We start from the raw sequence: 27,018 nt of genomic DNA on the forward strand, positions 1-27,018 counted from the left end.
CCTGCAGTCCTCCGCTTCAGCCCAAGGGGACTAGAGCCTGGTTTTCCCTCTCCATGGGAAAAGAGTGGGGATTGTCATATATACAGAGCTACATCCTTGGATCGTGTGGTCAGTGCTTTTTCCAGTGATATTATTCTTCTCTCCTAGAGAACAGTCCATGATCCACATTGATACAGATCCGTCATTTGGTTCATGAACCAGCTTAAATGTTACCTCTGCCTACATGCCTTACCTGACCAGTTCCTTTCCAGCCTGCTTGCTTATGCATGGAAAGCTCCTTCAGGATTTCTGTATGTTATGTGTACTGTATTATTTCAACACTCACGTATTTACTTACTCATTCAGCATATACTTACTACCTCAAGCCCTGTACTAGGCATTATGAAGTTGCAAAGATGCCTCCGACACATCATGCCCTCAAGAAATGCATAGCTTAGAGGGAGAGAGTACAAACACCTGGCGGGCATTGTTAATGAGCACCCCAGTAGTATTAAGTACCACAGAGGAGGTACAGGTGAAACAGTGCAGGAGGTCAGGGGAAAGCCAGCCTACTCTAAGTTGAGGCTGCTTGGATTAGGTTGTAGTCGAATTTGAACACCTGCTATTTTGTGGCTTTGTGATGTTTCCATTGTAGACCTAGGATCAGAGCCACATGAGCAGCATCACTTTCCTCAGCCATGTCTTCAGTGAGAAATCATCAAGGCTTTGCAATCCCCCCAAAGAAAATCCACTCCATAGAGCATACCTGAGAAGTGAAGATTATACCAACAGTCACATAGACAGGCAAGAATGTGGTTTTTACATCACACATTCAGAGAGTGTCTTTCATCCTCTCCATTTCTGTTGCCCCTGCTTCTCTCCTCAGCCTGCAGGTGGGAGGTCACTTCATGCAAGAGCTCTGCTGGCTCTGGCCTCCCACCCTTGCAACTGCTGGGTGCTTTTCCCTGCTGCTTTTCCCATCTCCCTGTCTCATGAAGTCCTGTTCATCGCCTCTGAGTGCTCCTACCCACTGCTCAGCACTAAATTTGTCAAAGGCCATTATTATGAGTCAGGATTTTACTGTACTCAGCAGTTACCAGTATCCATCCTCCTTTGAATTCAGTGAGATTATAAGTACAGAATTTGTGGTCATCCTGCAGGTGTTTTATGTGTGCATGTTCCATCTTCCAGTTGCATTCTAACTCCCCCAGGGATGTGGAGCACATTTTCCGATTCTGTGGCTGCCCCGTCTTTCTTCTTTCCTGGCACCTGGTATGGGTTCCCTGCACAGCAGGCCGGGTGGAAGGAAGAGCGCAGCATCTTCCTCACTGTGCAGGACCACAGTGCTCAGGTCCCACTCTGCTGGGTGAAGCAGCAGCTCAACTCAGTGCTGTTTCTGCCACTGACATAATAGCTGGGGCCTCAGTCCCCACGAGCAGGGGCTGCTTCTGTTGACTTAAGAGAGCCTTGGCAGCGGAAGCTTCTTCTGGCAACTCAGCGTCTAGAACCAGGCTTGGAGGGATCCTCTGCATCCCAGGGGAATTATCATGAAGAAAATGGAGACTTAGGGAGGGGGGATAAGGACAGGTTCATCTCTGTCCCTAACATGTCATCCAGTGTTAACCATGGCTAACATTTATTATGGCAATTTGACCCTTCTAGATCCCAAAGGAGAACATTGTGACAAATCCTATTAATTTCAGTGTGCACGCTGTCATGCCGACATGTAACATGCAAATAGTTCCACCATTACCATAGGAATTTATTTCCACATGTTATATTTTATGGACATAATAAATATACATATGGTTTGTTTTCTTCTTTATGGTCTAATTGTTATAAATAGCCTAGAGGTCTTTAAACTGTATTGAACCATCATGTATTACAAGATTGTTTATTCCTGTCTTCTGAGGAAACACATGGAGTTAAAAAAATTCTGGAAATGGGAGTCTGGCATTCAATGAGAAGAATGCTGTAAATGTATCCTGTGTCTAACATTTGCACCATAAAAAGACATATATCTTGGTCTCTAGCCACATAGGGAAAAGAAAATGTTTATCAACTTATGTTCATTCCTGGGTTAAACCTATTTGAATGTTAAGGGCAAAATTAAAACCATTGAAACTAGGCCTATTACCTAGAGTCAGAAGAAATACTCAGGAAATTTAAAAACTGTTTTTGAATTTGTTTAGAACACAGATAGAAGAGGGCCAGGGGCAGCTCCAGGTCTTCATCTCCCAGAACCAAATAAACAGACAAAAACTTAAAGAAAATTTTTAAAAAGGAAAGTGCTCAAGGGGACAGTGATTTAAGGGTAGGATTATTTAGGAGGCTGATTTTTCAAAAAAAAAAAAAGCCAAACAAATAAAAGCACGCTCAAGTTAAAACTCTCTGAAAGAGCTGTGTGTCAGGCACATGTTAGATGCACGACGATACAGTACAGCGCCAGAGGTTCTTGGTGGCCGTCGGTGCAAGTACCACCAAAGCCCAGAGATACCACATGGTTCAGAGAGCTAGTTACTGGTGAAGCTGAATCTAATATTTATGCCATTTATGCCTTCTAACTGCTCACCCAGTACTGTATTGGGCCTTGCTCGCCAACATCATTTTAGCATTTCTGGTGAGAGGAAGCCATTTGTGGAATGGTGATTTTTGGAATAAAAGTTGTGAATTTTGGAAGGTTTTGCCTAAATACTTTTCCACAATCAGTTTTTTTTATGACCAATCTTTTTTTTCTTATATAGTACTAGTTTTTAACAATTTATGTGAATTTCCCCTGTTCTCTTCAGATTTCACTGTAAAGCTTTCTTCAACAGGTCTGTTGGAATGTTTTGCTTATTTATATGCTTATTTTTTCTTTGTTCGAATGTCAACATTTCAAGGGAAGAAATATAACTCACATGAATATTTCAAAGATGTCTGTGAAGAGAATACTCTAGGCTAATTTCATTGTGTCAATACTGAGTAGAGTGAGAATATGTAAAAAGATCTAAATAGCTATAAAAGCATTCTTATCAGTGTGAAAATGGAATTGTGTTCATTAATAAAGGAAGTTTCAGAAGATGAGATTGATTCATCACTTGCCACAACCTAAGATGTTGAAGACGTTTTATTCATAATTGTCCAAACTCAGAAACAACCAGGAAGTCCTTTGGTAGGTGAATGGATAAATAGACTGTAGCACATCCAGACAACGGAATATTATTCAATGCTAAGAGAAATGAGCTATCAAGCCATGAAAAGAAATGGAGGAAACTTCAATGCATATTATTAAGTGAGCTGGCCAATCTGAAAAGGCTACCTATAGTGTGATTCCAACTATATGATATCTGGAAAAGGCAAAACTATGGAGACAATCAAAGATCAATGGTTGCCAGGGGTTGAGGGGAGGGGAGATGTAAAGTCAGAGCACAAGGGATTTTTAGGGTGGTGAAAATACTTTGTATAATATTATAATGATAGATATAGGCATTATATGCATTCGTTCAAACCCACAGAATTTACACCACCAAGAGTGAGCTCTAAGATGAACTATGGACTTGGGCGATTATGATGTGTCTGTGTAGGTTCATCCTTTGTAACAAACGTACCCTTCTGGTGAGTGATGCTGATGATGGAGATAAGAAGGTTGTGCATGTGTGGGAGCAGGTGGTAATGGGAAATTTCTGTGCTTTCCTCTCAATTTTGCTATAATCCTGAAACTGCTCTGAAAAAATAAGGACTCTCAGACAAGAAGGGACATTTGAAAAGTCTGCATGTATACACTGGAAGTCATAGTCCTCACTGGGACTGTGTATGTGGCTACCACATCTGCCTATGGAAACAGTTTATAGCCGAGTGGGTGCAGGATTACCGGCAGAGAGCCTGGACTCCATGGCCAGGCTGCGTGGGCTCAAGCCTCAGGCCTGTCACTTATTAGGATGCGACCATGGACAAGTTATTTTCTCTCTCCTCGTCTCATCCACAGAATAGGCTTAACAACAACAGACTTCTGATTATTAAATGAATTATATGCAAAAGTGGTTAGAATAGCATCTGCCTCGGGTAAGCATTATCATCAGCATTACTGTTATTATTTGTATTGGTATATGAATATGTGGTATAAGAAACAGGCTGGTCTTTGAAAGTAAGGTTTTCTATGAATTGGTGAGGAACATGCAAGGAAGAATTAGGATGATGATCAGTGAGGGAAAAACCAAGAAACTGAAGAAACAAAGTCTGCGGGTGCTAAAGAAGGAATCCTGGGAGTAAAAATGGTGCTTACTGTTCCTTTAAGGAGTTTAGTAGCTGAGCTTGTTTCTCACTGCCAAATAATAAACTGTCAGGTTTTGCAACTGGCTGCTTGCCCTAGTCAAGGATTTGGAAAACTGGGGGAAGGACAGCTGGTTGTTAAATAAAATGTCTTATTTTTCTCCCACATAACACACATATGTGCTTATTACCTGACAGAATTCAAAGAATCCGAAGCATTCAGCTAACTTAGGAGGACCTGGTGAGAGGCGAATTCAGGATTTCCCTGCAAATTACTTAACAGGAGTTATTTCACTGGCTGAATTCATATTCTTCTGAAGTCTGTTCATAGGGCAGTCTGGAAACACAGGCAGCCCGGCTGTAAAGGAGCTTTTACGGCACAGAAGGAACTCATAGCTTGCGCGGCACAGCAGCTTGTCCACAGGCCCACAGACAATGCAGGCCTACACTCCATTCTCTTCTGAAAGCCAAATCTGTGAAAACAGGAAGTTTTTTTCATAACTTGTTTGGGTATAGAACCTGACCTTAAATGACATAGGTTACTTATCGTCTTTACTTAGTGTGTGTAGTGGTTTGCTAGGGCTGCCATAACAAAGTATCATGGGCTTTAACAGCAGAAATTCTTTTCCTCACAACTCTGGAGCCTAGAAGTTTGAGATCAAGGTGTCAGAAAGGTTGAATCTTCTATGGGCTCTCTTCTTGGCTTGTAGGTGGCCGCCTCTTCCCTATCTTCATATTACCTTTCTGCTGCCTATCTGTATCCTTATCTCTTCCTGTAAGGACACTGGTCATACTGGATTAGGCCCACCCTTGTGGCCTCATTTTCACTTAATTATCTCTCTGTAAAGATTCTCCAGATACACTTACCTTCTGAGGTACTGGGATTAGGACGTCACCATATGAATTTGGGTGGGGTGGACCAATTCAGGCGGTAACAATGTGAGTGTCAGTATCAGTGTTTCTAGCAGAGATGTTACTGTGTTTGGTTATGAGGTGCTGCCCTGGCTGGGCTGTGGGCCTGTAACAGTTGGAGCTGAGAGAGCAGCCAAGGCTGGGCCCCTACTCTTACCCACAGAGTGAGACCATAAAATGAGGGGATGAAGCCAGTGGTCTCCAAGGTCCTCCAAACCTTTAAAATTTTATTAAGTTTATGACAGTGAGCAGACATGTAAAAATAAATCTCATCTCCTAAAAACTATAGCATACTTCCGTATTGATTGTTCTCATGGTGCCTGTCTCACTGGGTGACTCTCAAGATAGGGCTGCATCATATGGCTATAGAAACAGGCTTGGGCTCACTGTGCAGGGACCTTTGGAGTCTTGAGTTCCTGAAACATCCTGTAGAAGGTTGGGATTGTTGGGAAGAGGTTTTGATGCCTCTCTTGCTCTACAAGGAGGGAGGTGGCTGGGGGAGGGCCGGAACATGGGGCCTTCTGGAGCCCAGGCCAAAGGTAGCATTAAGACAGCGAGGCAGGGGTTAAATGAGGAAAACAGAACCTAAAAAGTCCCACCCGACAAGAAATATGCTTGTAATTGTAAATATGTTTACATTTGTAAAGCTTGTTGGGCACAGAGGGCTCTTTTCCCCCATTCTGTTCTTGCTGGGAGCACCCCTTGCCCTTGAGATGTAGTTAGTACTCAGGAGACAGGAGAAGGGCAAAAATTCCCTGCTATTTCCAGGTCAACAGAGAGTTAAAAATAATTCATAAAAGGCTCTTGAGACTTATTTTAGTAAATTTTGAAGAGCTGGTAAGTGCCATGTTGGGGCTGAAGTTTTCGGGATTTTGAGGGAAGAAGTTTTGCTTCTTAAAATTGCCAATATGGGTATTACGCTTTTAAGGTATATTTTGGTACCAAATGTTTCATTAAAAAAAGTCTAGAAAGGAATACCTTAGAGAATGGTGTTTGTGTTTGGTGTCTTTTAGCAAACTGAGATAAAAGAAGTTTCCCCCAGTTTTTAAGAGATTTTTCTGTTTTACAAGAGTTCTGGTGGTTTCATTACATTAAGGATTTTTAGGTACTGTCCAAACACATGGTCAGATAGCTGACAGGAGGGTCACATGTGAAGGACTTTGAGTCTTAGAATAAAATCTGTTTCTATCCAGACTGATGTTTTACCTCCTCTGGGCTGGAGTTCCTGGTCACTGGGGAAGCACCTCCCTATTGAGAGTAAGACCAACAGTCTCCAGGGTCAAGGCTGAAGGCCATGAAGGGTCAGAAGAAGTGAACTTGCCTGGTCTCAAGCATAAGACATGTCCACTTTAGGTGAGTGAGAACTATGAATCCAAAGACTGTTATGGATGACGACCAGGACTGGATTAAGGTTACTTTGGTTCTATTTACAATGGAACCAGCCCTCCCACAGTTTATGTACATGAGTGGGGACGTGAGTTGACAGTCCCTTTAGTTCCTCATGAAGACGTGTTCAGGATTCAGTGGTCAGTGCAGAGGAACTGCCATGTGCGAAAAGCCCAGAATCAAGGGTTGGCTGCAGTTTATAAATTGGCCCTCAAGAATCTAGCCTATTTCTAGTGAGAAGACTCTTTTTGGACTGCACTTCTGTATTCTGTTTCTCGCAGTCATCGCCTAGCAACAAGCCTGGTCACCACCCTTCTGTGGCCACGCCAATTCTCCACGCTCCTTTTTTTGTCATGGCAGCACCATGATAGGGAAGCTGAGACAAAACAGACTTCTGACAAGTTTAAATCTTGTTCAAAAGATGACCCATGTAGCCTCAGGCTTCTATGTCTGACCTTATGGAGGCCTCAAGCAAACACCTGACTTTCTAAGTCTGCTGTATTCAGAACTGAAGTTGATTTGTTCCTCTAGGGTGATCAAATTTGAACATTTACAGAAGGGCAGAGTTCTCCGCTGTCCCTTTTTATATCAAGGGTCTGAGGTGGGACTGATTCATCTCCATGGACCAAGGCGAGCACTTACTGGATTGTGGGCATTTACGCAGGTGTGCATAATTTCAGTTCTCTGAAATTTCAGTTCTCTGCTCCGTGACTTCAGGGGTAGTATTCAGCTTCTCTAGGGAAGGAGCCAAATCTGTGATACTGAACAACTACAGTGCAGTTAAGCAGTCAAGATATATGTATAAAAACTAATGTGAAATATACACTGCAGCATGAGTGGCAGACACTAGGTGATACGGAGGACTCAGATGCAAGAGCTGGAGTTGTAGGAGCAGGCATTTTGGAAGTTCTAAGGTCTGTGTTGAGTATTGCAAGTGAGTGGGAGGGAAGCACGAGTCAGGGAAGGAGCCCTTTTTGATGGACACAGCAGCATGGACCAAGGTGGGAGCCGGACTGAACAGTGCTGTTGGGGGCCAGCGATGGAGCAGTCAGACTGTGAGTCTTTATCATTAGAACTTCAAGATAGTCAGTGTCCCTTCAGTCAGACACAGTGAGATACTGTTGCTTTATCTTTTGAAGTATTTTCAAGCAATTTTTCTTTTTCCAAAATTCTTATAATCAGAAAAGTTCCATCAGCGGGTTCTGAGGCATAATTGTCTCCTTTGGCCTCAGGATCAGTCAACACTCATGCCTGCAGAGCAAGAGAATGGACCCCACTGATCGTGTGTTGTTTGCACAGTTTCTGCAATAGCCTCTGATCCATGCCATGCCCTGAGGGCTGCTTTTGGAAGGCAGCCCTCCTCTTGCCCCCAGAGAGCCCTGCCAATAGCTATCTCCATATGTGGGAAAAGGAGGAGGAAAGGAGGAAAGGGGAGGGAGGGAAGGGGAACAGAGGGAGAGAGAGACTTGCTCTAGTTTCGTTCTTCATACAGCATTCTTTACATGCAGTGATTTTTTTCTATGAAATAGGTTATTTTCTCTAAGAAGCACAGTTCTTTGGCTATTTAAGTGGGTAATTGGATTTAGTTGAAGGCTTTGTAGTTCCGAGTGATAAGTACAGTAACACTTTATCTTCCCCCCAATGTCTAATTGTGTGGGGGCAGCGCTGTCTGCTTCTGAAGAATAACTTTGTTGTTTCCCTTGGGAAGAAATGCATCCCTAAATGGGTTCATTCAACTCGGCTATATTATCTTTCTAATGTTGATGTAAACAACTTTGGCTTCTGTGTCCTAAAAAGCCTCTTTCAAGTGCACCATAACACCTAAAAAGCCTCCTGGATTTATTGTTAATTCAGCCGAAAATCAAAATGTTATTGGCAACTATATGAACTCAAAACTAATGGAACAAAATACTTCTTTGTTGGTGGGAGTTTTATCTAATTGGAGTATGTACCATGGCCCTCATACTTAAAGGGATATTGTAGGAAATGCTGCAAGCCGCACGTACAGAGAGAGCATGGGAAGTTTCCCATAGGGTCAGAAATCCTGTTCACACTGTGTTATCTAGATGCTTTACAAGGAGTTCCTCACTGCTGTTTTCTACCGTGTTTCTGTGACTACGGAGCTTTGCCTCTTGAGTAACCACACTGTACGCATTTGTGCCTGAGCTGTGCAGAGGCAAAGATCAGCGTGCAGTGTGGGAGCTTCTGATGGGACAGCTCCGAGGCGACGCAGTTACATCCTCCCAGCTGCATTTGACGATGAGGCAGTGCTTCCTTGGATTGGTTTGGATACTGGAGGCTGGTTTCTCAGGAATGAGAAATCTTCCCATGCTTTTAACCTGTATTTCTAGAAGGTTGAGGTGCAAAGACTTGCCCTATGTGCACCTACCTTTCCCACTGCCGTGTGTTCAGAATGGGACCTGGTCACCAGCTTCTGTGCTTGGGGCCTCAGTGGCCTCCCTCCCAGTGGACCTTGGCACTCAGAGTCAGCAACGCTCTTGCCATTACTCTTGAGCTCTCTGAGCCACAGGCCCTCTGTTCCCAACAGCTGCAAAGGGCAGTGGGAAACAGCAGCACACTCAGCTAATAACTCTGCCTTTGGTATTCTCTGGTTTCTGTGCCATCCTGTTGGCAGGCTGCTGGCAATCCCAGGGTAAGTCACAAGACTAGTCCCAGTGTTAAATGAAATGTATTTGGCTCAGCTGCAACGGGGCCTTCGTGCTGCTTTGGCCTTCTCTTTTCAGTTCCCTGTCACATTCTGCTGCATCCAAATTCTAAACTGTCTCACTATTTGCACGCTCTCTGAGCCTGGCCATCATCCTCTGATTAGAGAGGTATCTCACACCTACTCTTGAGGTATCTCAAGTCAGGGAACCTCCTCTTCTTGAGCATTTATCAGCATCTTCACCTATTTTCCACTCTTGCCTTCTAATCCCAGGGAAAGAGGCATCTTTCTGCTTTGTCATTGGCCACAATCTCACTCCCTTTTTCCCTAGGATCTTGCTCTGCACTGTTCCCTCTCAGTTTTACTTCAGTATGTTCTCCAGAGCTACTGGACATTTCTATCCTTTGACAAACATGCCCAAGTTGCCATTAACCAAAAGCAAACAAACAATGCAAACTGAAAAAACAGGTAGTCAAGTAACAAACTCCCCTGGACTCCTTGATTCTGCTACTACCTCTTCACTTATCTTCTGCCTTTACTAACAAACATCTTAGTCTGCACCTGCCATATTCACCTCTTTGGCACTCACTCAGGCACTCCTCAGAATCTGTCTTCTAACTCAGTATTCTACTCAAGCTGTTCTCTTTTTGGATGCCAGAGTCTTACAGTCTGTACCTCAGATGACCTCATCGTAGTTCTTAACCTCTTCACTCCCTTTGCAGGATGAGGCATCTTGGCCACAAACACTAGTACAGACTGAATGTTTGTGTTCCCTCAAAAATCCAAATGTTGAAGCCCTAATTCCCAATGTGATGGGATTTGGAGATGGGGCTTTTGGGTGGTAATAGGTCATGAGGGTGGAGCCCTATTGAAAGGGATTAGTGCCCTTATAAGAAGAGACACAAAAGAGGTCTATATTTCCACCATGTAACAATATAACAGAAGGTAGTCATCTATAGGAAACGAGCCCTCACCAAGAACCCAACCACATAGCACCCAGATTTTAGACTCTAGTAGAAGTGTAAGAAATAAATGCTTGTTATTTAAGCCCTCTAGTCCATGGCATTCTGCTATAGCAGCCCAAAATGGACTAAGACACACACTTTAAAATTCCAGTTGAACTTGGGGATACGCCTTTGACTATTTATTACCACTATTCAGTCTTGCCTTTTGGTCCTCTTCCTTCTTCCTAAGTGAAGATGCTCCTTCTTGGTCCTTCTCATTTCTCTCCCGAGGTATATAATCTCTCTCTAAGTGATTGTGTTTGTTCACTTGCATGAAAGCACTACTTCTTGGAAAATGCCTCCAAATTCTGTATCAGAGCAGTGACCTGTCTCAGGTCTGCATTTCCATCTGTTTGCTACACATCTTCACCTGCAGATGACTCTGACTCAAACTCAAACTCAGCGTAATGAAAACTAAGCTCAGGTTTTTTTTTTTCTCCCTATTACTACATTAGTTCATTCTTTCATCACTGGTTTATCAAAAATGCAATGCCTTCCTAACTGGTTTCTCTAACTTCCTGATCCCCTGCTCATGATTCATACCTGTGGGGATAAATTTACTAATGACAGAGTGTTTTTCAGACTTTGGCCCTGTTTGAAAAATCTTCAGCAGCATCTATTCCCTATTGAATTAAACCTAGCCAGGACCTTGCTCTTAAGATGTGCTACAATGTGGATACACCATATCTTTTCAGGTTTGTTTTTTGAAAACACTCTACAAATTCCCTGTGCTACACATAAAACTGACAACTCCTGGTTCCATGAATATGCTTTGTGCATTCTTGTCTCCATTTCAATAAACTGACATATAAAAATGGTAAATCATATTTTATTTAAAAAATGGTTAGCTATGGATTCACTCTTATGAGTTGAATTCATGAACCCAGAGATATCTATGCCTAAACTGTTTCTCAGCATACATAAGAGAAAAAGTTGAGTAGGGAGGTATATTGCTGTTATTACAAGTTGTATGCCTTTGATCATAACCAGATATTTTCTATATATGTTTTCTCTCCCAGAGAACACTGCAGGCTCTTTGGGGAGATCATATGACTTATTCTTCTTTATATCTTCCAAAATATGAAGAGCACACAGTAAATATTGCACTCGTATTTGTTGAAAGGATACATGGATGGTTAAAAAACGGACACTGTGCATACTATCCTTTGAGACAGCATTTATTGTTTATCATGCAAGCCTGGTTTCCTATTCCCAAATGAAAGCTCTTTGATAAACATCAGAAAGCCTAGACAAATGAAAATGAAACTTATCCCAAATATATCTGGAGAGTACAAGGCACTTTGTGATGCATTTCCCATTTAATCTTGCAGCTTAATTTTCATCTGGAAAGCAATATCCATGAATGGCCCTAGCAAGTTACAGATGCCAGCTGGGAGAATTTTGCCATTTATAGCACGAGCCATTTAAGTTTCTCACACAATTTCCAGGGCTTTTTGAGGCTGATGATAACTGCAAGGATAATGCACATTTTCTGTGCCAAAATATGTGACTTAATGGGGTAAAAGGACATTTGTCTCTTGCAAATGATCAGAGAAGTTTTGCCAAGTCTCTTCAAGTCATCTCTTCTCTCTTGGCATTTTCTTGGAAAGAGTGCATCCTGGTAATGAAAATTGCATGTGATTAAAGAGCCCTTTATGAACTGATGCAGGCCTTATATGGCTGCAATTAGGGATTGGGGGATATTGGAAGTTGATATACTCTTTGAGACACATCCAGAATATATATTAAAATGTGACCAGTGAAAAATGTCCAGCTCCCACATCCAATACAAAGTCATGTGATGTGTGCACATGTGTGTGCATGTGTGTGGCCTGTCCCCTGGAAATTATAACCCTGTGTGACAGAAACCTCTGCTTCTCACTCACTAGACTACTGGGTAGTGTGTATATGTTTCTGTGTGTGTGTGCATGCACATACATGTGCCTGTGCGTTTGTCTCTGGGTAATTAAAATGCTGAAAATAAGGAAACATTTTCGAGAAAAGCTTATCCTGGTAAGAATTTAAAGTAAAATTCCTTGATGACTGAGGATGTGGACAGTCACTCTGGGCGCTTCCTGTTTTTAGAATAAGAAGGAAGAGCATTTCAGAGCTGTGTGTTCTCTACTCTGGATGGCTTGTATCCACACAGCTACATAATAGGTTCTCTACTTGAGATCACATAAAGATTTCCTTAGGCTGTCTTCAACTTTGAACACATTCATGACAAAATGGAATACATTTTGCTCTTTTTTCCTTGGCTAAATAATCCCCTCTCCGGTTCAACAGATGGACCTCTGGCCTAACGGCAGGGGCAAGTGCACCTCTTCAGGTGGTTTTGTTTTGTGGTCTGCTGGGTACCTGCAGACCCCTGGTTGCTGTAACATGCTTGTTCATTCTCTGTGGGACTTGATTTTGCTTTTATCTGTTTTTGTTGTTCTGTGTCAAACTTCCTTTATTCCACTATTTACCTTTGCTGTTCTCTCTTCTGCTTCCTTTGTTTTCAGCTGTGCAATTCTAGATGCCTGGAAGTAAATGTGGCTTGTTAAATACTCTCTGCACAGAGCCTGGAGAGAAGCTCTATATGTCATGCGAATAGTGATAAGGAATCAAATTCCTCACTGTGCTTTTGTGACTTTCTGGTAATAAGTTATGTAATAATCTACTAAATGATCAATTGGCAGCCTAGTGGGATGAGTGCACTTCTCTAAGTGCCTCGTGAACGCCCTGGGAGTAGCTTAAGGATGGGGAAGAACAAAAACCAATAATACATGTCAGCTCTGATCCACTTGAGAATTCATGTCCTGAGAAATTTCAGTGGGAAACTGTAATTTCTCATCCGCAATGGCATTTGATTTGCATTCAAAGAGGAATGATTTTCTGGTGTGGCTGCTCTAGGAGAGAGTTCAAAGCTCAGGCAACCTTTTACATCCTTCATTTTTTGTTCATTTCCCATTTATAGTCAATGCTCACTAAGTTCATGGCACTGTCTGGAAGGAGAGCTGACTTAAGAGCAAAAGCGGTCTGTCTGATGCCTCTGGTGCTTCCAGAGCCCAGCATCAATGAACGCGTCCCTTACCTGGAACCTGGCTAAGGAGTTCCCTCAAATAATAAATATCCTGATCTTCCAATCTACGTGTACAAAGAAGAAAAGCCTGCTACTTGTCATGCATCTATAATCCCAAATCCCAAAGAGTTGTAGAGTACAATTCCTGTCCCCAAGTTGGTTACAGTTTTGTTGAAAGTATATATGCATATTTAAAAAAAATTACAGTCTATAACAAACAGGGAACACATGTGAAAAGTTTGGGGAAAGTAAGATCTGTTTAGGATGCAGCTATCAGAGAAAAACCTCCTGGGCATGGTGTGACTTGAGCTTGGCCCTGTAATAAAGAAGGGCTCTGGCTATATTGGGCCAGTGTGGTGTAGTGGAAAGAATGCACTCTGTGAACAAATTCTTCTGGTTTAAATTCTGCTTGGCTACTTACTGGCTATGTAAGTACTTACTACTGACCTCAGACTAGTTGCTAGACCTCTCTGCATCTCAGTTTTCTTCTGAGAAAGCTGTGCTGAGATGCATCATAGGTGCTGTGTAAGTCAGAGATGGAATTGGGTGGAAGAGCATGGACAGAAGGCACTGCCGAAGCTGCTGAGCAAAGGTGCAGAGCAGAAGGGAACAGGATTTGAGGTGTACGTGATGCTATGATTGGCTAGTGCGAAAGAGAATCTGGAGAGGAGCACACAGTGAGGTTGTGGGATTATGGGCAGAAAAAAATGTATAGTTCAAATGTTTTTGACTTATTTTAGTTAACCAGAATTCAGTTAATGAGAGCACTCAGTTTTCTGGTGTGAGAGGAGTTACTGTATGAATCGGCACTCTCCTCTTTATGCTTCGGGTTTCAGTTTTGATATGAACTCTTGGAGAAGCCTTCCCTGATATTCCAAGTCTGTACCTTGAGTGTGCTTCTATTACCCTGCATCGCAGTTGCTTTTCCCATAACCATCCCATTCACGATGGGTATATTTCTTAAAGACGCCTCAGACCGTGCCTGTTACATTCACCGTTGTATTCAAGCACTTAGCGCAGGACCTGGTGACTTATTAAGCTCAGGGTAGGTACTTGATAAATGTTGATTGGGAGCAAGGGAGGAAAAAGAAAGAAAAAGGGAAGGGAGAGAGGGAAAGTCAGAAGGAAGAGATGACTGATCAAAAGCTGAAAGTGAGGGGATTCTAGGATGATGAGGACAAGTGCTGGGACAGCTGGCTGGTGGGCAGGGAGTGAGTTGACCTTGGAAACTCCTGCCTCTGAATTTTGTTTAGAACAGGCAGAGTTTAACTTTCAAATGCCTGATTGATTCAGAGTCACTACAGCTGCCAGACAGAAGTGCATTTTCCTTAAAAGCCCCGTTCCTCTTTTCTGTGGCTATTTTCAGTTGCTTAAGTGCAAAAGCAAAAAAAAGAAGGGAAGTCAACAATTCAAATAGTCATTTCTTGAAAAGAGCAAGCAACCAGAGGACCACTTGCAGAAATACATATTTTGCTGAACCTCCACACCTCCACCATGCCATTTAAAACTGCTTCTAAATGAATTTTTTTCAGACTTTAACATCTCTGCAATCAGAATGCATTCTATAATCAATGGCATATTATAGTCATAAATAGTTTTGGTTTTTCCTTCTTCATCATAAATAAAATAGTTGAGCTTCTTTTAATCAATAATATCTTAGAAATGATGAAAAAACTGAGGCCTTAGCGAATTAAGGGATACCCTGTAATTTGCTGGCACGCTAGGGTGAGAACCCTGATCTTGCACCCGGTGTATGACTGTGCTCCTGGTTAGGCTCTCCTCTCAATTCCACACACCAAAACTTCACAGTAAAATTGCTTTTCTCTCTCAGCTCTAATAAGCAACTCCTTTCTGACTGGGCAGAAATTACTCGGAAATCCGAAGAGTAAGAGTTTATGATGATCAGTGTGGGATGCAGGAGCGTTCACCGTGCATCTGAGCTCTGTGAGAGGGGAGCAGAAGATGCTTGCCACCGAACTGGTTCAAAGAGACTCAGGTCCACCCATGTGAAACCAGGGCATGCGGCAGGGACTCCACGGCAACACACACTTCCATCAGTGTTCTCTTGACTCTTCTCTGCCCTGAGGGCCTGTATAATGAGACCTTGACTCCCCCGGACTGGATTGAATTGTAATGCATTTTACTGTTAAGTGATTATTTGGATTAAGGCCATCATGCCCTGGATGGCCCTGACTGACAATCGGGAAGGCTGAGGGAAGCAAGTCTCTTCATATTATACATGATTTGAGGGTCTCACAGCCGGTCATCCCAGCATCATATAATGAATGGGCAGATACAAGTTTCTGCAGGGAAGGAAGATTTGGAACCCTGAGGTTTGGTCCTGCTCTTCACAGTGGGTATCTTGAAGCAGAACGCTTATTCACTTACATTTAGCTGTTTCCCACTTGTGTTCCGCATTGTCCTATTGTTTCCCACATTGTCTTGGTCTCACAAAGAATAGTTCCTCATTCTAGAATGTTCTGCACTCAAAGATCATTGGCTACTGCATGCTTGTCATTTCCTCTCTGTGCCACTTTGTGGAATTTAATATGTTAAAATATGTGGAGCAAGGTTGAAGGAAAATTCCTATAGTTTGTCTGGAATTGGTCATTAGGTTGTTGGGATATTTTCATAGGTTTTTTATACAAACTTTTGTCTCATGGGGACTTGAAAATATTACAATGGTTGTTTTTGTATGCTACACCATGATAGCGATCTGTGAATGTTGCTCTCTGATTATGTCTATATCACTAAGATTCTCTAATTTTCTGGAGAATTTAGTAATACTTCCAGGATTAGACTTTATCTTTATGGTCCTACAAGAAAATTAAATTACTCAGTAAGCAATTAACTAGTTTCAAAAGGGGGAAAAATGGGCAAATTGAATTAGGACTGGGATTTAGAGATATTTAAATAAATAAAATTAAATGCTGAAACATAAACTAAATGAATAAAATGTTGAGACTTAAGTCAAAGATAAAATCATTCATTATGGCTGTCATCACCTACACACATTTACTAAGTAAACGTGTATGCTACACCATGATAGCAATCTATGAATGTTGCTCTCTGATTGTGTCTATACCACTAAGAGTCTCTAATTTTCTGGAGTATTTAGTAATATTTCCAGGATTAGACTTTATCTTTATGGTCCTACAAGAGAATTAAATTACTCATTAAGCAATTAACTAGTTTCAAAAGGGGGAAAAAAGGGCAGATTGAATTAGGACTGGTATTTAGAGACATTTAAATAGTTACTCCTAAATAATAGCAATAGTTACCATTTGAGCAATTCTATGTGTAATACTTAAGTTGTTGGGACTTCATTCTCTCAGTTAGACTTTAGAGTATCTGAGTAACTGAGTATACAGGCATAGAAATTATAGTAGTAACTGAGTATATGGGCATAGAAACTATAATAGTTTCCCATTGATTTTTTTCTGGGTTGATCTGATTTTTTTTTTTTCTGAGAAATCTCTCTCATCAAGTTCTCTCCCATTAGAATGGAAATAACCAAGATTTTACATGATCCTGTTTCTCTGGTCACAATGCAGAGGTTGACAGAAGACTCAAGAATAGGTGGACTGCTCAACTAAATGACAAAAAGCACTTCTAAATGTACTTTCTATTCTATTTTTTATATTTTGGATTGTCCACCCAATCAGACTTTTACTGAGCATCCACTATATGAACACCACTGCAGAGAACAGTAAATACAAAGATACTTTGTACTAATTGTAATCTAGTTGAGAGAGAAAATGCATAGAGGAAAAAATCACATATACTACTGAAGCAACAACTGTATAAATACAAATTAATCAGAGCAAACTAATTGCATAAATGCCAAGGGGTGACAGAGTAGTGAGCAGGTTCAAGGAAATGATCTCTAGGGTCTGTTATATTTTCCACGAGCTGTTATATCTGTTATATTTCCACAAAATGCCACGAGCTGCCTGTGACTGATAATTGGATGAGGCAGTATTTATCAGTAGCCCTCAGCCTTAGAGAGCTTGAAGAAATCAGGCCAAAGACAAGCAAAGATTTGAACAAAACTCAAACGTTGGGAGTGCATGCTGTTCTGGACTATAACAGATGCTACCTTATTTGATGGTAGCCAGGAGACTCCTGAGAGGAACTTGGAATCTCTCTGTAAGAGAGGAAGGAAAGAAAAAACACCATATTCTCTTCCAGGAGGATCTGGCCAGGAGAGAAAGAGGAGGCTGCTCTTGTCACACTGTCTATGACTTTATGGCTGCTTCCCTAGGTTTGCCCACATAGGGTAGATTTGCTGGCCTCCTTCTAGATTATTCCATCTGCGAGTTCCAAGTCCAGATATGTACCTATTTTAATTATCTTATTTCCTATCATTCATTTAAGATATTTCCTTCTGAAAATCCTTGTTTTAAATTAATAATATAGAGGGAGAGGCCTTAGCTTCATGTATTAAAAGATTTTGATATGAGCTAAAGCAGCATAAATAACTACATTTCTGGGATTGTCAGACTCTATAGTGAGATGCTGATTCATCATTTTCCTGCCCTAAGCTGTAAGTTCTTTAGCCACAAGGAATATATAGTCGTTAAAAAAATATATTTTTCTCCCTTGTTCTTAGCAAAATAGCTGACACCTAATAAGAACTCAGTAGAGGTGGAAGGGTAGAGTAGTTAAGCAAGTGGCCTCTGAAGCCAGAGATTTGGCTTCAATTATTGACTTTGTAAACTTGGATAGGGACCCTTGGGCAGGGTAAATGTCATTTAGTCTTCTTATTTGTAAATGGGGTAATAATAATATTTACCTTACATGGTTGTTTTTGAAGAGTCCAAATGATATGGTAAAGCCCTCAGCACAGTGCTTGGTACATAGTAAGCTCTTAATAAATGATTGCTGTTTATTTTATATATTAGTATCTGTTGAATAAATAGATGAGTAGGTGAATGCTTTAAGAACATTTTATGAGAGGTCTTACAATAAATATTTTGACCTAGAAAAAATATTGAAATATCAGAAATTAAAAAAAACTCATTATAATTAATGGTGGTAAGACTGGTTTCATTTTCTATCCCACAGAGTATTAGATTTTCACCAGTGTTATTAGAAAGGATAGGAACTTTAATTCACTCAGATATGTGTGTAGCTGGGAACACTGACATGCCTACGGGCATATGACTTACAATGTGGAGATGGATCTTATTGCTGCTGGAAGCATCCCTGAAGCCTAGAGATATCCCTAACTCTCCTCTGGATGTCATGACAAGCAGATCTGCAGATACTAGATGGTACTGGCAGAGGCTGATCTGTCAAAGAAATCATGATAAGCCTTTTGTCATTTACACTCTCTTTTGCAGAGTGGGGGAAGGAGAATAATTGCCTTTTGTGCTAGAGCTCTAATTCCAAGGCATTATATGAGCCAGAGTCTGTGGATCTTAACCACTAAACTTCCTTAGGCCCTGCAACATAAAGTGAGGACTTCCTTTAATAGAGGAACACTTTTTTGCAGTTTTGTTTGCTGCAGCAATGGAGCTAAGATTAAATTCCATCTCTGAGACCAAGAAAAGTAAAAGAATTAGAAGAGCCCTTCAGCTGCACATAGTAAAACTCACAAAATAATAATGGGGAATAAAAAGAAATGGGAAAGAGGCTTGGTTAATGTATTAGTTTGCTAAGGCTGCGGTAACAAAGTAACACAAACTGGGTGGCTTAAAACAACAGAAACTTACTGTCTTATAGTTCTGGGAGCTAGAAGCCTGAAACCAAGGTGTCTGAGGGCCATATACCCTCTGAAACCTGCAGGAAATCTCTCCTAGCCTCGGCCTCACTGCTGGCGGCTTGCTAGCCGTCTTTGGCATTCCTTGATTTATAGATGCATCATCCCCGTTCTCCATCTTCATATGGCTTCTTCCTGTGTGTTTTCATGTTGTCTTTCCACCCCTGTTTGTCCCTTGTTTCCAAATTTACCCTTTTTATAAGGACACTGGTCTTATTGGATCAGGACTCATTCTAACAATTTCATATAACTTGGTTACCTCTAGAAAGACCCTCTTTCCAAACAGTCACCTTCTGAGATACAAGGAAAATATATTTTCTAGGGGGAGACATAATTCAGCCTGTAACAGTTAATAAAAACAAAGCTTAAGTCTTTACATATATTGAAGGGGTCATGCTTACTGCACTAAGTACACTTTATTTAAGCTAAGGAATTTTTCTCTCCAATTAATTACTGTGTGGAATGACCAACTATAAAAGGAGTCAGCTTGAACTTGATACTCGGATGTGAAGGAAAGAAAGGTCCTCGGCAAAGAGGCACCAGTGCTTTCACAGCAAGTAGCACAGGAAGGAAGGATTTTCCTAGCAAGTGAGTTAGCCTTTCTTTTCCGCCTCAGTGCCCAAGCCAGGGGACCATCTGGGTGCTCTCATAGCTGCTCTGACCACACAGCCCACCTTCTAAAACCAGACTGAGTTGCTGGGCATCTGTGTGGGGGCAGCTGGGCCTTCCTGGACTCTGCCCCAGGGACTTCCCACCCCTTCACATTTCAGTCTTTTCCGTGGGACTGTGTGGATGGTAAACGCTGAGGATTTTCTGGGGTAGTTCTGAGGATCACCCTGTATGCAAATGTACCAGTCTCACAGGGTGATTGATCATTAGGATTTTGACCTCATAGGGTGATCGCTGGGATTTTATGAGCCACCCATGTAAAGCCATCAGTATAGCATCTGCCAAGTAGAAATGCTCAGCAACTGGAGGTAAATTTTTTAAATAATCAACTATGAAAATAATCACACTAGACTGAATTTTAAAAATCAAATAATTTCTTTAGTCAACAATTAGGACAAATGATAAAAACAATGGTGTTTGAGAATGGCTGTTTAAGCTAGCTAGGTGGTCTATCTGAAGTACAGTCTAATTTTTAAACGCTGGAAGTCATTATATAACTGCTACTTCTTACCTGTATTGTAAATATAAAAACTTGAAAAATAAATGTAGGGAAGGAATTTAAGAAAGCAGGTGTTGATTGATAGGCATTGAATTTTAAATCTGAAAGTGACTGCAATTATTTTCACCAATTATAGTAAATTTGATGAGGAAAATAGTGCTTCCCATTTTATAAAAAGTAGAAGTTTTTCAGAAACAAAAGTTAAAATCAGAATTATTTATTTTTAGCCACAACATTAAAATCTTTGTCATACCATCCTGTCTATATTTTGGTCAATGAAAGTGTTAAGGGTTAAGAGTTTTTTTTTTTCAATTTTGGCTTTTTCTTTTTCCTATGGAAAGTGTTGAATCTGTATCACTATTTAGACACAAATACAACTTTAATATTTAAATGAATTTATATGTGATGCTCACTTACCTCCATGTAGATTGATTAAAAAATGGCAATAAGATACAGAAAATAAGAAATGAAGACAGAAAAATGAGAGCAAGAAAGACAAACATAGGGAGTGGGCTCAGGAAATGCTCTACAGCTTCCTGGCCCCAGGGAATGTGCTTTTATCTCTGCAGTTCTTTGTTTTCTGTAATTTTACTTATCATTTGTTCAGGCGGATTACAAAGCATTGTTTGCTTTGGTCTACAGCACGGAGGCTGTGGCCGATCCCACCTAGGAATCTGCCCATAAATCACTTCATGCAGTCACTTTCAGAGGCGGAGACTAACTTCATGTCTATTGTTGCCTGACCTTTTATCAGAGGATGGAAACTTTTCAGTAGCATTTTCTCCCATTCTTCAAAGAATCAAACGGAGATAAAACTTTAATTTCTCAGGCCATAACTAAAGAAAGCATTCTTTTCTCTCTAACTGTGGTGCTGCTTATCAACAAATGTGTGCTAGGCAGTGGCAGGACAGAGGTTTGGACTGTGTGTGGAGGGGTGTTGGAAGGCAGTATGAGTGTGGGGAGTCTTGGTAGTGGAAGTTTATAAAGCCAGTTGTAGCATCCCTTGTCTTTGCCCCCTCTGGAATCCCTGTCCTGACCCCATTTCCCACAGTGCTTCCTCATGTTACGCTTTAATTCCCAGTCCTCAGCACATTGCAATGCCTTTTTCGTACCTTGGTTTGCAGTGTGGACCTCAAAGCAAAAAGCCAGCCTCCTGTGCGTGTAGTCCCCACACAGTACACCTTACGCTTTCCCCATGTCTCTCACAGCAGGTTTGTTAAGCCTAAAGCTCTGCTGTGTCAGCTTTGGATTTAAAGTGTGTCCCTGCAGCTTGGGGGAGGCCCAGGACCAGTGTCTGAACTGACAGTCACACAACTGGATTCTAATTTTTTTCTTCTTGAGGCAGCCCTGCCCCTGGATGAAAGCTTACACTGTCCTTTGACTCTTCTGCTCATTCTTGGTGATCACACATAAAACAGTCAGAGAAGCGAGTATAATTCCCAGACCCATGCAATTATCAAAGCTCCCAAGGCAATTTTAAGTTGAGGTGTCTCCTTCTCTAGTTTAGGATTGTTGCAGGTTGCAGGTGGAAAGTCTGTGATTGAGGAAGGGTGGTGTGTTCAGCTGCTTTCCTGAGCTGGTGGTTCTGATCTTCCCCCTCCATATTCCATGGAGTCTGCAATGCGGAGGCAGGTGAGAAGGAAGTGTGACCATCGCTTTTCCCAGACAACACTTCTGTGAAGGGCTGGGGTACCTTCCTGAACCTCTGACTAAGCTCTCACTCGCTTTCTGTAGGGGAGTGCAGAGATCAGGGTGTGTGAAGTGGCACTGCCACTGGGAATCTTTAAGAGGGCAATTTCAGTTGTGTGTTGGATGTAGAAAGAAAGAGATGTAACAAGTAAGGATTTCCTTGTAGAGACTTTTCAAAATACAATAAAATGTTCAAATAGAGGTTCATCTCTCTTTTTTTAAAATTTTAGATTTTGTAAGACCTATATTTGTTAATAGGTAGGGGAAGAAGGCACCTAAGTAAATGGAGAGAGGTGGATTTTGCAAGGGAAGAAGATCTGATATAAATATGTTGTAGCCTAGAGGGTATCACAGGCAGGTGACAGGGCTGGCCATGAAAATAAAAAGGTAAGTTATTCCTTAAGTCAGTAGTAAAAAGAAGAGAAAAAAAGAGATATAAGATGAGATAGAGAAGTTGAAAAAATTTAGTTTTCTGTGTAATTAAGGTGACCGTAAAGTTTATCATGTAAACCACATCATTTTGGGAGTGAGGGGACACCTTCTGGAGGAGATGTTGGGATAACAACATAAGCTGAGGCTCAAGGTAATGTGTGGTCACCCTTGGATGGCTTTAATCTTCTTAAAATTAGGATCATCCCCCATTCTTTTTGTTCCCTAAACATCCCTTTCTCTGTGACGTATATCTCATGCCTATGTGGTATTTATTCGATTCATTTGCTTAAAAATATTTTCAAAGAACTTTATATAATAAAAACCACACTGTATTTACTACAATCTGATATATGGTTTAGCAGTCAGCAAAATATTTTTGATAACGTACCCTATTAGACATTTTGAACATGAATTCTCAATAACAATAAATTTACTTGTTCATAAATTACATACATGTATCACTGAATTAATATATCAGGTCCATTTTATTCGTAAAGAGAAAAGTTTAGAGGTAAAATAAAGGATTAACATATATTTAAAAACTGTATATTAATGGTAAAAATGTTTCCACATGAAATACTAAGCTTACTAATACTAAGCTTTATTAGTACTAAACATATTAGAAGTATTTCATTATTTTTGAGATTATTTTAATTTGAAACATTTAAGGATTGGCTTCTACACAGATATACTTGGTTTTAATAATATGCATAACTAACTGGACAAAACACAGTATACTCAAGTATGTAATGTGCACAGTATACTCAAGTAAGTAAATAAGGCAATATTGGTAATGTTGGATATTCATTACCTTCAAGTAGAATGGATGATTTTTGCCCTGACTTTTGATCTGAGCCTGTTGTGTCATCACTGTGTCCGTCTGGTTCCGTGGCTGACGGAGAGTCAGGCCCAGGCTCTGTTCACATGCTGACATTACTAACATTCTCAGCAGTCTCCCACTTCTTTGGAGGAGTATTTTGAAGCCAATAATCTATTCTCTGAGGAATATTAATTAAAAACAAATAGTATAAGTGACCTATCTGGGCCCTGTAAACTACAACACGTCATGATACACTAAAAGTTAAGAAAAGAGTGAGGGGGCCACTGCACTCCCTTATTCTTCAGGATATCTTGTAAACTGTGTGTGGTGTGTTGCTCCCTGATGTGGACCCAGACGGCCCTATTGACAAGCATAGGTAAAAAGAAAAATAGAAATAAGGAACTTTAATGTCCTCTATCTGCATCCCAGCAGCTCATACTTGGGGGGCAGGCACTGGCATTGATGTCATACAACCTTGATTCAAATTATTGCTCTAACTCTGAGAAGCTATGTGGTCTCAGACAAGTTACTTCATCTTTCTGAGACTTGGCTAGCTTTTTGCTGTAAAATGATAATAATAATACTTGACTTAATTTCTTAAAAAATCAACTGAAACAATGGCCATGGCCTAGCACGATCCCCTTACCTCCCATGTTTTGCTACTATGTTTGAAAAATGAAGGAAAAAAAAAACTTGGTATATTTAACCAGCTATTCTGAGTCCTCACATTTATTCTCCTAGAATGACAGTTTGCAGACCTCTGTTCTATATTAGAAGATGGTCAAGGGGGACTGTCCGAAGATTGATATCTGCCACTCATTTCTCCCAGAATTCATCATTTGGAACAACATATGAGGCCACATTAATAATACTAGCTCAAGTTCCACTCATTTTTCTGGTGCTCCCAACCTGTTGGCAAAGGGGTTTCAGCATCCCATGTCGGCCCAACTGCCAATATTTCTGGAACTCTCTTAGGGGTGCGTTAAATGTGCCCATAAATAGTTTCACCCCAGATACATCCAGCAACACTGGGCAGTTTCATCCCCCTATGGCTCTCCTGTGCATGCTGTCTCCCTAACATGGCTCTGCATGTCCTTTCCTAGCCATGGGGGTCCCTCTTTTCCATGCTCCTTCATTGGTCATTTCAGTCCCTTTGTGGCTCTCCTGAGCATAGTTAGCAGTTGGACTGATTGATCAAGGAAGACATGAGCTTCCGTCCTATCAAATCTTTGTCAAATCTGTCTCAAGGGAATGAGGAGGGGTAAGAGGTGATGGAAGAGATAGATGCTCTTCCCTTTGCCTGATTTTCTGGTAGGGTGGGATCACAACAGATATATTATGCAATTTATTAGAAATTATTATTTTAATTAATAGTTACAATGCCATCTCCCTCTCTTGGCCTTAGATATGTGTGCAAGAGGCTGGGGCAGGGGCAGTTCTGAAGTGTTCACCAAGATGTACCCAGAATCTCTACTCCATTCTGATGACTAAGCCTTTGTCATGGGATTAGCTCATCATCTTCATGTCCTTGGGTGTAAATTCCCTTCAAATAGACTTCTCAGTCTCCATCCAAAAATCCTTGGGTCATCGAATTATCTAGCTATTCCCAGATATTCTTAAACCCCAAAACGGAGTGTGGCTCAAGTTCAGGTTCCAAGGGACTTCTTGGCATCAAGCTGAGAAACGTCGGTGAGCACTGTTTCCCTAGTTCACCAGGAAGCAACAGCATCAACTTCATCCTCATTTTGATCTTCATCCTTGTCATAATTATAATCATCATCATCCCAGCAGCCACCATATAAGTGCTTTTGACAGCTGGATGCTGTACACAGCACTATTTAATTAAATTTTAATTAATTTCTGACATAAGACTTGCTCAGGCATAATTGAAGCGCAGCAGGTGAGCGTTGCCCAAATCCAAGAGGAGTTTCTGCTGCGTCAGGTTCCCTTCCTCTCCTCAGACATTATTAAAACCTGACATACTTGTGAGAGGAGGCGTGCAGTGAGGAACTAGAGGCATAGACCGTATCGGTGTAGACTGGAGAAACCGTAACATCACTTGAATAGAGTTGAGCCACCGAAAGCATTTAAGAAAGGAGTATAGAAATGTACTTTTGGCTCCAAATAGTGCAACTTCTAGCTCCATTAAAATTTTCACAAGTTTGTCCTACATAATTCAGTTAAAGGGCAAAAGTAACTGACTTTTGTTGCATTGTGCATTTTAATGAAATGCCCTGGAAGCTTCAGCATCTCCTTATCTTTCTCTCCCTTGGAAAGAGCAATATATAATGAACACACTGACACTGAAATGAGTAATTAATATGCAGCTTGTTTAGTCAGTATGAATCAGCTTTTTGATGATGTCTTGTGAGGATAGGATTATAATTGGCAGGATTTCTGCCTTAAGGTTGATAATTCTAGATTCCAGAAGGAACTAATGCACTAAATAGTACTGTTAATTTGTCTTACAAATCATACAGCTTTACAAGGGACAAGTAAAACTTACAGAAAATATGAATTAATAAAAAAAACTAATTAAAATATACTAGCTTTGAAATATTCAGGTCATTAAAAATTTGTGGCAACTCTTGAGTCATTCAGAACAGTAATTTAAAAAACTAACTTAGGAATTCCCTTCTGCATTATGGTATCTAGAAGATGAGTAGATTCCCAAGATTCATCTGCTGTTTTCTCACTGACCTCACAATAATTACAATTCAGAGTGCTGGTTGCCTTTTCCAGTTACCTGACTTGCTAGGACTCCTGCAGTATTAGGGAGAGCTCACTCAACCAAGCCGAGATTGGAATCTGTGTCTTCCATGAACGTAGACTCTCGCACGCTTGGTACAGAAGTTCAGCTTTTGAGCCGCTGTAATGGCCCTCTAATCTGTATGCATTTCTCTCACTTCTCCGTGAAGTTACTTACCTCTCTGTTTAGAATCCTTGCTCCAACTCCCACAAAGTTTTTCCTGATTAATCCTATGTGACCTTAATTTCTACAAGGAAGGATTTAGCAAGTGTGTTTTTGGAACACCACTTTTCTGTGACGCTTTGGGTGAAAAGGTTTCATAAATAAAGAACTGAGGGAAATATTTCTTCGGTCAAACCCCTCTGGGAGACTAACAGCATGTGTTAAAAGTTCTGCTGTAAGAAGCTTACCTTGCTGAACTTACTGGATCACACATTTACATCCCTAGGAACTGTCATTGTGTACAATGTGCTCTAGGAACCAACTACTAAAGCTGAGATAATTTGATATTTGGATGAAGTGTGCCCACAACATTTTCAGAGTGTTTAGTCATTTTTCCCACATTTGATATAAAGCTTTTCATTGTCCCATCTCTCCAAGGCTTTTAATTCACATCTACCAAATGACACACAGAGGGTTATCTGACAGACCAAAAAGTTGCCATTCCTATCTAGATTTAGAAAGATTCCTCATATTTTTATAATTGGGATCCAGCAACTTTGCCTTATATTGAGTCTGTCCTTTCTTTTAATTCTGTAGTCACCACCTTAGTTACAAATGCTGCTAAACACATTCAACTTCAAAGCCTTGTGATGGGCCTTGTATTTTAGTTCCTATTGCTGAAGTCTGGCCTTTCCCGGGTGTGCAAGCACAGCTGGTAGTAATAGGGACCAGATGATGCCCCAGCAGCACATTAAAGGTTTCTACCAGGATGTGGTTTGATGGTTGTGCTTGGGTATTTAGTTGTTGTTATTTTTTTCCTTTGGAATGTGAGTTGTGGCCAAGAATTATTTCCCTGACTGCATTTTTGCTATTTCTCTGCATTTAGGAAGTTGGACACATAAGGAGCATGACAGTAAACTCCTTCTCAAGCTAACAGGCCCTCGTAAGGTGACTTGTAGATGTGACCTTTTGT

The 27,018-nt window shown here is 40.9% G+C and overlaps 1 long non-coding RNA gene across 1 annotated transcript; it reads right to left on the reverse strand.

Moving 5' to 3' along the window:
- Positions 1–11,406: 11,406 nt before the first annotated feature.
- LOC140850616 (uncharacterized) lies at positions 11,407–15,709 on the reverse strand. The gene is made up of 3 exons (XR_012133563.1): positions 15,650–15,709; positions 12,666–12,719; positions 11,407–11,815 (listed from the first exon to the last, which is right to left on the reverse strand). It is a non-coding gene; the product is annotated as an uncharacterized lncRNA (long non-coding RNA).
- Between the last annotated feature and the right edge of the window lie 11,309 nt (positions 15,710–27,018).

Source organism: Manis javanica, chromosome 7 (assembly GCF_040802235.1).
Source record: "Manis javanica isolate MJ-LG chromosome 7, MJ_LKY, whole genome shotgun sequence".
Taxonomy (NCBI): Eukaryota; Metazoa; Chordata; class Mammalia; order Pholidota; family Manidae; genus Manis; species Manis javanica.